This window comes from Phyllostomus discolor, chromosome 3, assembly GCF_004126475.2.
Source record: "Phyllostomus discolor isolate MPI-MPIP mPhyDis1 chromosome 3, mPhyDis1.pri.v3, whole genome shotgun sequence".
In the NCBI taxonomy this organism is placed as follows: Eukaryota; Metazoa; Chordata; class Mammalia; order Chiroptera; family Phyllostomidae; genus Phyllostomus; species Phyllostomus discolor.
In genome coordinates, this window is record NC_040905.2 from 180,377,252 (window position 1) to 180,388,448 (window position 11,197).

Consider the following 11,197-nt stretch of genomic DNA (forward strand, 5'->3'; position numbering starts at 1 on the left):
TTCTCTCTTATCTTTAATCTTTGACATTTTAATTATAATGTGTCTTCATGTGGACCTCTTTGGGTCCAACTTGTTTGAGTCTCTCTGTGCTTCCTGGGTTTGTATGTCTATTTTCTTTGCCAAATTTGAGAAGTTTTCTTTCATTATTTCTTCAAATAAGTTTTCAATTTCTTGATCTACCTCTTTTCCTTCTGGCATCAGATGCTGGCCCTTTTGGAGATGTCCCAGAGTCTTCTTAAACCCTCCTCATTTTTTTGAATTCTTGTTTCTTCATTTTGTTTTGGTTGAATATTTATTTCTTCTTTATGTTCCAAATCATTGATTTGAATCCTGGCTTCCTTCCCTTTACTGTTGGTATCCTGTGGATTTTTCTTTATTTTCCTCAGTAGAGCTTTTATTTCTTCCCTTATTGCTTTTGCCATATTCAGTGAGAGCTTTGAGCATACCGACCACAAGTATTTTGAACTCTGCATCTGACAGGTTGGCTATCTCCACATCACTTAGTTCTTTTTCTGGGGTTCTGTTCTATTCCTTCATTTGGGGGGCCATATTTCTTTGTCTCCTGATTTTTAGCAGCCTCCCTGTGTCTATGTATTAGGTAGAGCCTCTTTGATTCCATTTTAGTGCACCTGTTAAGTCATATGGGGCAGAGCCTTGGGTATTCACCAGGTCAGGGCAACTGTGGCTCTGTGTGTGTGGGAGGGGTCGAAGAGGTGGCAGTGCTACTGCTGGCTGACTTCTAGGGACTTACCTGGTCCTTGCCCCATTTCCAGTCGCTTCATCCACTTCCCGTGTGCAACTGGCGCCCCTTCAGCTACTGTCCTGGTTGTGGTTCCCAGGGTGGGTGGGTTTGTGTACTTCTGGACTCTCTGGCAGTGTCTTCCACCATCCCAATCCCTACTGGGTTACAGCCAGAAGTTATGAGGCTTTCTTTTCCCCTGCTTTGGAGCCCTGAGCTGCACAGTCTGGCCTGGGGCTGGGGCTCGCTTACTTACAAGATGTCTCCCTGGTTTTTATCCACCACATGTGAATGTGGGGCTGGCCTGCTCCACTGGTCACTGCTGCCTCTTTGTCCCAAGCTCACTGCTGCCACACTGAGTCCTCTCTGCCCCTCTTATCTATCTGGATGAATATAGCTCCTTTAAATCCTTTGTTGTTGGATTCCCATGCAGTTCTGGGTGTTTTGCTGGGTGTTTTTTTTTTTTTTTTTTTGGCAGTTTCTGGGTGTTTTCATTTTTAAGTTGGTTGTGTTCCTTCTTATGGTTGTGTAATGAGGTGAGGCGTGTCTACTTATGTCTCCATTTTGACCAGAAGCCCGAGAAAATGGCTTTTATGTGGGGGTGGGGCACAGAACTCTCACTCTTCCTCTGCTTGGGAACATGGTAGAGAGAATGAACTAATATTCTCAGAGAAATATGTGAGTTCTGATGAGCCAGATCCTGGAGAACAATATGAAGTGAAGGCAGTTTAACGTAACTTTGAGCTCTAGTCCTAGCAAGATAAAAATGAGGAAGATGTGATAATTTACTTTAATAAATAAATGAATACTAATGCAAAGAGAAACCTCAATTTGCAAGCAGCCTCATGAAGTAAAAACAAACTGGGTAGCTCTTGCAAAGTCACTTTTGGTGCAGTGTGTCACAGAGCTGTCCGGCATTTTTTCCCATCTGCATAGGAACATCCCAGTCCAGGCAGACCCTGGATACAGATAAACAGATGGAACTTCAGGTCTGGTGACTTCATGGATCACCTGGCACAGGATATAAGACCTTATTTTATCTTATTTTTGTATGTCAAGTTTCTATCTGTACAAAGCATTCTGTGTGGTGCTGAATCCTGGTTTTCACTCCAGCCTTCTATTACCTTTTCAATTTCTGGGGTTCTGGGAGGAGTCATGGAAACAGAAGCAACAGGATGAGCAGCACAATATTTTAGAATGAAAAAGGACTTCTGAGGAATACTCCTCAAATGTTCCTCACAGGCAAGTTCAGGGATTGGTGACAGGAAATTTTCATCAGTTTAGATAAAATGAAAAACAAAGAAACAGGGCAGTGAGTTTTGTGTAAAGCAAAATATATTCAATTTGGTCATAATGAAACCCTTAACCTACACGCTTTCTTTGCTGTTCCCTTTTCTGTGAAGGAAATGAGAATATATCATTCTAAAAATATGCCTCTTTTAGCCCTGGCTGGTGTGGCCCAGTGGTTGAGTGCTGGCCTGTGAAGCAAAACATTCCTCTTTGACAGAAAAATTATTTTGAGCTGAAAACACTTAAGAAACAGAAAATGTAGGAAATGCTGCCCCCCCTTTTTGGGGGGGCCAAAAATCATAGTATAAATTATTTTACTGGAGAGAGACTCATATTAGCCCAGAGACACCAGAGGAATCTGTAAACACAGCTTACTTCATTAGTTTCCCCCCATATATTTACCTTCCCAAAGTTTTCCATCCTTGGAAGCCTACAATGGCTTTCCTTTGTCCTGTCAGTTCTCTAGAAATTCATCATTTTTGGTTGAAAATGCTATGTAAGCTGAAGTTCTAAGCCACTGATTTCAGTTACTCTTCATTTAGGTTTTCCCACTGATACATGGTGCTGCATGTTTATTTCCTCTTGTTAATCTGGTACCCCCCTTTCCTTTCCTTTCCTTTCCTTCCCTTTCCTTTCCTTTCCTTTTTCCTTTCCTTTCCTTTCCTTTCCTTTCCTTTCCTTTCTCCTTTCCTTTCCTTTCCTTTCCTTTCCTTTCCTTTCCTTTTCCTTTCCTTTCCTTTTCCTTTCCTTTCCTTTCCTTTCCTTTCCTTCCCTTCCCTTCCCTTCCCTCTCCTCTCCTCTCCTCTCCTCTCCTCTCCTCTCCTCTCCTCTCTCCTTCCCTTCCCTTCCCTTCCCTTCCCTTCCCTTCCCTTCCCTTCCCTTCCCTTCCCACCCCTTCCCTTCTCCTCCCTTCCTTCCTTCCTTCCTTCCTTCCTTCCTTCCTTCCTTCCTCTTTTTCTTTCTTCCTCCCCTCCCCCCTCCCCCACCACCAGTGGAAAGTCTAAGATAGGAGAGGCCCAATAAATTAAGACCCAGATGGGGATCAAAGTGTCACTTTGGTCCTGGGTTGGGCAAGGGCCCAGTAGTGCTCTAAGTCCAGTCCACAGGGCAGCCTCCTCTTTATTTCCCCACACCCAAGTCCAGCCAGGTCTACTCCACAAGGCTAATTTGACTTATACCCAGTCACTGGCAGAGGAGGTGGAGCAGAGAGATAATTATGGATTGCTGGAGTGGGCGGGCTTGGTCTGCTTAACTGTACAAAGAGAAGGACAGGTGCAGTTAACTCTCACTCAGGACCTGTCTGCCAGTGAACCATGCCTTGTGAATGTCATCTCTCACCAATCAGGTTCAGTGCTTCCATATATATATGTTTTTATGGCCAGAATGTGGAGTGGAAGCTCTCTTCCCAGCTTTGGCTGAGAGGTGGAAATGTTGAAGAAAGAGCCTTCCTTCATGGACCAAATTTGGTGCGCAGGAGGGTGGGATAGGTTGTGGAATTCATTAAAAGGGCCTTGAAGCCCTGGCTGGCGTAGCTCAGTGGATTGAGCGCGGGCTGGGAACCAAGGTGTCCCAGGTTCGATTCCCAGCAAGGGTACATTCCTGGGTTGCAGGCCATAACCCCCAGCAACTGCACATTGATGTTTCTCTCTCTCTCTCTCCCTCTCTCTCTCTCTCTCTCCCTCTCTCTCTCTCTCTCTCTCCCTCCCTTCCCTCCCTAAAAATAAATAAAATCTTTAAAAAAAAAAAAAAGGGCCTTGAAATGCCCTGACAGCTTCATTGCATCTGCCATCACTGGGTACTTAAGGACTGGAGAGAATCATAGAAGGCTATTCTTAGTTCCACCATCAAACTAAGTAAGAAAAAAATTTTTAATTAAAAAAATTCAATCTGTGGTAAAACACACATAACAAAACTTATAATCTTAACCATTTTTAAGTGCATAGTTCAGTGGAATTAAGTACATTTACACTGTTGAGCTATCATCACCACCATCTATCCCCAGAACTTTTTCATTTTCTCAAATTGAAAATCTGTCCTCAAGAAGTACTAACCCCTCATCCTCCTCCAGCTCCTGGCCACCACTATTCTACTTCTTTCTATGAATTTCACTATTCTAGGTACCACATAAGTGGAACCATATAGTATTTATCTGTTTGTGACTAGCTGCTTATCATAGCATCTTCAAGGCTGATCCATGTTCAAACACGTGTTGGAGTTCCCATTTTCTTCTTTTAACTGAATTTAGTGGGGTGATATTGGTTAATAACCTTATATAGGTTTCAGGTGTACAATTCTATAACATGTCATCCACATACTGTATCATGTGTTCACCACCCCAAGTCAAGTTTCCTTCCATCACCATTTATCCCCCCTCTACCCTGTTCTACCTCCCCCTTCTCCCAGTTCCCTCTGGTAATCACCATACTGTTGTCTGCGTCTATGATTTTTTTTTTAATTCCTTCAGAATTTCCTTCATTTTAAAGTCTGATGAACATTTCATTGTATGTATTTAATTGATTGCTCTTTATGGGAACTTGAGCCAGACCTTCAAGGTGGCAGCTGCTACCTGTTGCACCAAGAGTTCTGGGAATGGCCTAAAAATGTGGGCAGTCCTAGCATTTTCCTGAGCACAGAGCTGGGGAGTGGAAGATGTAGGATAAATTCTTTTCCTCAGGTGAGAAGCAGAGTTATAGCAACCGAGAAGATACAGGAATGCCTGTCAGTCACTGGGTACTGTTTCAATGGCTCCTCTCTGAGGACCCTGCCACTGGAAGCTATCATGTTGACGATACATCTGACCTCTGGCTTGTTTCTGAAAGTAACTTCTGTGCCACTGGGTTCATAATCCTCCAACTTTCTGCTTTCAGGATTGTGTAGTTGAGAAGATTCCTACGATACAGCAAACCTGAGTGGGAGAAAATGTTGAACCTTAATGTATTCAGACATTAATTGACCAAGGTCAAAAGGGTTTCACCTTTGGAATTCTGCCTCCTTTTGTAAATATAACCACTGAGTTGAGTTCATGTTAAAATTTGGGCATTTTTGGTTTGTTGGCTCTGCATTATTTAAGGTATTTTAGACTTCCATTGGTGTTCATTGTAAGATCTGTGGTGAGTAATGTTGAGGATTAAGTGGAACATCATTTGAGATGGAAAATAGAGGAGGCAAAGAATTTTGGCTTGCAGTGTGAATGGCCTTGACTTTATCTTAAGATTCTGTTTTGACCTGTTTCAGGACCTTCTGGGGCAATAGCTGAGCTGCCCATGTCACAGCCTCAGAAGCAGCCCCCAGGGGCAGGTGTAGGGAACAGAGGCCCAGCCTCATCTAGGTGGAGGAGGCACTTCCTTGATAGGCTACTCTGCATCTGACTGGCATCAGGCATGATTGTTAAGTAGAGATATTAAGTAGAAAGAAAGGAAAGCAACCTTTGATAATTTGTGTTTTTTGCTCAAGAACTTTCTTTGCAAGATTTAGCCTGAAGTGAGGGTCTATATATTCTCTAGTTTGTTTCGTGGTTTCTAAAAAGTGATTTGATTCTAGAATCACATGATTCCTATTGATATGTTTGTTTTTGATGTCAGAATTTGACTTTCAGAAGCAATGTTTACTTGCGTGGAAATACAGCCAGTGATTTCTAAGAGGTGCTTGTCTCCTCGGAGGGGGAAGTGTCTTAGGTCATTTGGGCTGCTATAACAAAATAACATGGACTAGGTGGCTTGTAAAGGACAGAAATTTATTTCTCACAGTTCTTGAGCTTGGAAGTCTGAGCTGTCAGGGTGCCAGCATGGTCAGGTGAGGGCCCGCTCCCAGATTGCAGACTTCTCATCATGTCCTCACATAGTGGAAAAAGGCAAGGGATCTCTGAGGTGTCTCTTATAAGGGCACTAATCTCATTTTTCAGGGCTCCACCCTCATGACCTAAGCACCTCCCAAAGGCCCCACCACCTAATGCCATCCAGCACATTGAGCATTTGTTTTCAGTGGATGAATTTTGGGGAGACACAGCATTCAGTCTATAGCAGAAAATAGATGTTAAAAACCAGGTGGCAGCCTGCAGATGAAAATGTTCTTTGCCCAGGAAGGTATCACAGTCACAAAGCAAAACAAACATTGTAAATATAACTTCTTGTCCATTTCTAGAGTGGTTCCCACCGTTCCTTCATTTGTTCAATAAATATTTACTAAATGCATGCCATATATGTGCAAGGCATTGCTCTAGACACTTGAGATATTCCAGTGAGCAATACAGGGGGAAAGCAATAATTTCTGCACTCTTCTAGGACACATTCTTGCATGACAAGTCAATTATTCTGTGGGAAAGGAGGCAGTGAGCACCAGGAAAGAGTAGAGCAAGGCAGAGGGCAGAAACGTGTGTGTGTTGGGGGAGGGGGATGTGAGGACATGGAAGGTTGGCATAAACTGCCTAAGGTGTGTGGCCTGGCCTGGCAGTTCCTCCTCAGGTGAGTCAGTGAACAGCCAGCTGACTAGCACAACCCTTTGCCTTCTCTATTTCTTTCCTTTTCTCTTCTTATCTTGGATTCTTGATACTTCCCCTTGTCTTCTAGGCTCTCAAGTCTCTTAACATTGAGTGTTTTTTCCTTCTCCACTCACTTTCTCCTATCTATATTCCATTTTTAGTCTTTTTTTATTAGCTTTTTTCTATCATCTACACCCATCTCATTCTCTCCCTTTTTCCTTTGGATTTCTCCTTCTTCCCCACATTTCTCTTCCCTCTTTCCAACCTGTCCCACCAAAGCCCCGAGTATGTGATTGGAGTGAAGTGGGCAGATGGAGGAATCCTTTGTGAGGCGGTCTGTGGGAAAACCTTATCACCTAGCTTGTTTTCAGGACAATGTGATATACAGTCTAACTTTAGAAATATCTTCTTAGAAATTTTACTTCATCACGGTAAAGCAAGAAGGTCACAGTAGGTATAGTTTTCAAATAGTTTTCTGTTTACTCTGTAACAGAAGAGGCTTTGAATCCAGAAACGTAAGCAAATAGAACACATTCACTTTCTTTTTTACGGAACCCAGAATTCTTTCTCTTCCCCACTAGATGGCAGTAGAGTTAAAAACAAAACAAAACATCTGAAGCAGCTTTGGTGAATTTTCCACAAGGCTGGGATGAGGATGGAGTCAGAACAAAATCTGTATAAAGAGAAAGTTAACTTACAACATAGGTGTGATATGATGCTCTAACATGTCATGTGCTCATTTGGACAAGATGTGTCTGGGGCAGAATCTCCCCCTCTCTCTCCATGTGGTGTCACTGCAGGGTAAGTACAGCAGTAGAGATCTGCTCAGTTTAACTCCTAATATGCAATGTAATTTTTAGTTGGCAAGGTGAAGCTTTGAATTTGAACCTGTCCTTAAAAGTAGCTCCTGGTGTTTATACATCTCTCTATATCTCTACATCTATTTATTTATCCACCTGTCTATTTTTTTTTTTTTTGTCTTTTTTCTGCCACTCAAGATCAGGTAGGTCTCAGAGGACACTTAATATAAATATTGGAAACCCTGAGGAAGTCAGCTCTTGAATAATTTCCCAATGTCTTCATAATAAATTTAAGAGTAATTTCAAGATTCTAAAATAACAATGAAAATAATAAATATATGGGGGAGGGAGATAAAGCAAATGTGTTAAACTGTTAACAATTGGTAAACCTGGGTGGAAGGTATATCGTGGTTGTTGTTCTACTTTTGCAACTTTTTCATAGCTTTAAACTTCTTCAAAATAAAAGTTAGAAAATAAAAAGAAGTAATCACAAAATCTGTGGGTTAACTCACATACATTATAGATGTGTAGGAGGAATTACTGTGCAGCATAATCAAAACTATAGCAAATATACCAAATACATGAGTGTAAGAAGTCTTGGATGAGATCTATATCTTTCTAGCAAATCAAGGCTGAATCTTACTTACTCATGGGCTCCTGCCTGGTATTCATTCTTTCCATCATTCAACACATATTAGCCCTGGCTGGCATAGCTCAGTGGATTGAGCGCGGGCTGCGAACCAAAGTGTCGCAGGTTTGATTCCCAGTCAGGGCACATGCCTGGGTTGCAGGCCACGGCTCCCAGCAACCAAACATTGATGTTTCTCTTTCTCTCTCTCTCTCTCTTTCTCCCTCCCTTCCTAAAAAATAAATAAATAAAATCTCAAAAAACACACAAAAAACCCCACATATTTATTGCACAGCTACTAAGTGTATAACACAAGGGTTACAGCAATGAACATTGCAGACAAAGTCCCTGCCCTCCTGAAGCTTACCTCCAACTAGAGAAACAGGAAGGCAAATAAACATACACTAGGTTGAGCAGTGATGAATAGTAGTTAGAGAAAGTAGGAAGCTAGGATAGAGAGTGGCAGGCACAGTCACTTTAAATAGGTCAGTCAGGGTAGACCGGCCTCTCTAAGGAGGTGACATTGGAGCAGACAACTGAGAAGGTAAGGTATAGACCCTGTGTACATGGGGAAGGCTGTTCCCAGAAGAGGGAGTGTGCCTGAGGAGTCCGAGATTGGCAGGCAGCCAGGGTGACTTGGGTCAGGTGAGAAATAAGAATCAGATAGAAGATGAGGGCAGCAGGCACCAGAGCTAGAGCAGGTCTGGCCTTATGGACCAGCAAGTCCACAAAGAAACAATAAGAGGAAAAAAATTGTTAATGCCCAACATCTATTATCAAATATCATTGTTTAAAAAAGTTTGGTGGTTCCTCATAAAGTTAAATAAACATATACTCACTGTATGATCCAATAATTCCACTTCTAGGTGTATACCCCAAAGAATTGAAAGTTGGGTCTGAAACAGACATTGTTACACCAGTGTTCATAGCAGCACTATTCACAGTCAATAAAAGGTGGAAGCAACTCAGATGTTTATTGACAGATAAATGGATAAACAAAATGTTGTATGTACATGTATACGATGGAAAATCATTGAGGCTTAAAAAGGAATGAAATTCTGATATATGGATGAACCTCAAAAACATTATGCTAAGATGGTAAGTGAAATAAATCAGACACAAAAGGGCAAATCCTCTATAATTCCACTTACAATGAGGCACCCAAAACTGGCAAAGTCATAGAGATGGAAAGAAGTTAGCTGGGGCTGGGGAAGGGGGTGATGGGGAATTATCAGTTAACAGAAACAGAGTTTCTGTTTGGATGACAGAAAGTTCTGGAAATGGGCAGTAATGATACACAATATTGTGAATGCACTTAATGCCATTGGATTATACAATTAAAAATGGTTAAAATGGTAAAGCTTATGTTACATATATTTTACCAAAATAAAAATTGTCTTCAATTTCATATTAAAATTATTCAATTTATTCTCTCAAGATGATTCATTTACAAGGACTTTCACAATATGAAATAGTTTCCAGCAGTATTAACCATCAACTTTTACCATCTCCTCTGTCTCCCATGAAAGAAACACAGATTCAAAACAAAACTTAATTATTTATCCTTATTGTCACCAAGTGTCTTTTCATATGGAGGAAATATATTAGTAGATTAAAGTCATATTAAGACATTCTTACTGATGTGGGGGGGATTGGAAACAAATATTTAGTAACTGGGAAACACTTAACGTATTTAAAACACTTGTTCAATAGAATATTCCGTGTCCATTAGTATGGTGATGGTGACATGTGAAAAGGCTTCTGAATGAATGTTAAAGGAAAATGGCAGCTGTAAAACTTTACATGGAGTGGGATCTCACTGTAGCTGGGAAAAACCCACGCACTCTAGGAACTAAAAATAGAAGCTACTTATTTAGGTAACATCTTGTTTAAATAGCAAGATATTCATGGGGTTAATCTCTAGGTGCTTATATTATGGATGATATTTATTTTCATTGTTTTTTTATGTATTTTCATTTCCCCCAGCTTTTTATCATGAAGATCTTCAAACATACAGAAATCTGATAGACTAATACAATGAACTTCCATGTACTGTACTTACATTCCACAATTGTTAATGTTTTCCTGTATTTGGTCACTCTGTCTGTCTCTCCCCCCTTATCTACCCATCTACCTACCTACGTACCTATCCATCTAGCCATCCATCTGTCTACATTGGGAGTTCGTTAATTATGGCAAAGGCTAAATCAGACCCATCACCTGTTTTTGTACAGACCCAGTTAAGAAGGGTTTTTAATATTCTAAGCAACAACATTTTAACTGATTATACAGTTATCTACACAATATTCTTGATTTTTGTCTCTTGGTCAGCAAGGCCTAAAATGTTTACTATCTGGCCCTTTACAGAAAAAATTGCCAACCCGAGTCCACACACACACACACACACACACACACACAATTTTGCTGAGTTGTTTGTAAGCAAATTGCAGACATTGTAGCATTTCTCCCTCAAATACTTCATTAGGTGTCTCCTCAAAATAAAGTAATATGCTACTTAACCAAATACCATTATCATAATAAAGAGAATTAAGAGTATTTTTTATCATAAAAGACCCACCCATATTAAAATTTATGTGATCGTATTTGCTAATGTTACAAAATGAAAATGTATGGCTTTAGAACATTAAAATAAAAGTTGTTTTCTGATAATCAGAATTTTAAATTGTTAACATGAATTTTTAGTATAAATTTCATGACACAAGGCAGTTAGAAAAATTGCTCCATGCAGCTACGAGCCCTGGTCATTTCAGGCTGGAATTCAACATGTTTGCAGCTCTGACGGCTCCTATTCTGCAGTGCACTCAGTGTGGGCAGTGCTTGCTGCAGACAGAGGCAGCACAAAGCAGGGTGGTGTGTAATCTTTTCTTCATATTTGAAAATATAATCTCTAACACCTCTAATAATTTTGAAGCTGGGTGGTTAGTTCATGGAAGTTTATTATATTGTTTCTTCTACCATTTGCATGTGTGGTTAAAAATTTCCATAATAAAGGAATTATGTGTATGCACACATCACTGTAGTAATAGACCTGATTCATGACCTAATCTACCATGGCAAAGTTGCATTTAATATATGTCAGCACCCTGATACTTGGATGTGAAAACTGTGTGTTTATATGAAACTTTTATTTTAGAATGGGAAACATGGTAGTTATGCCCAACAAAACATAGATTGGCTTAAAGTTTGGATAGATTCTGAAAAAAGGCTACTTTGTCCTTTGGGAGATTTGCTCTTGTAAACAT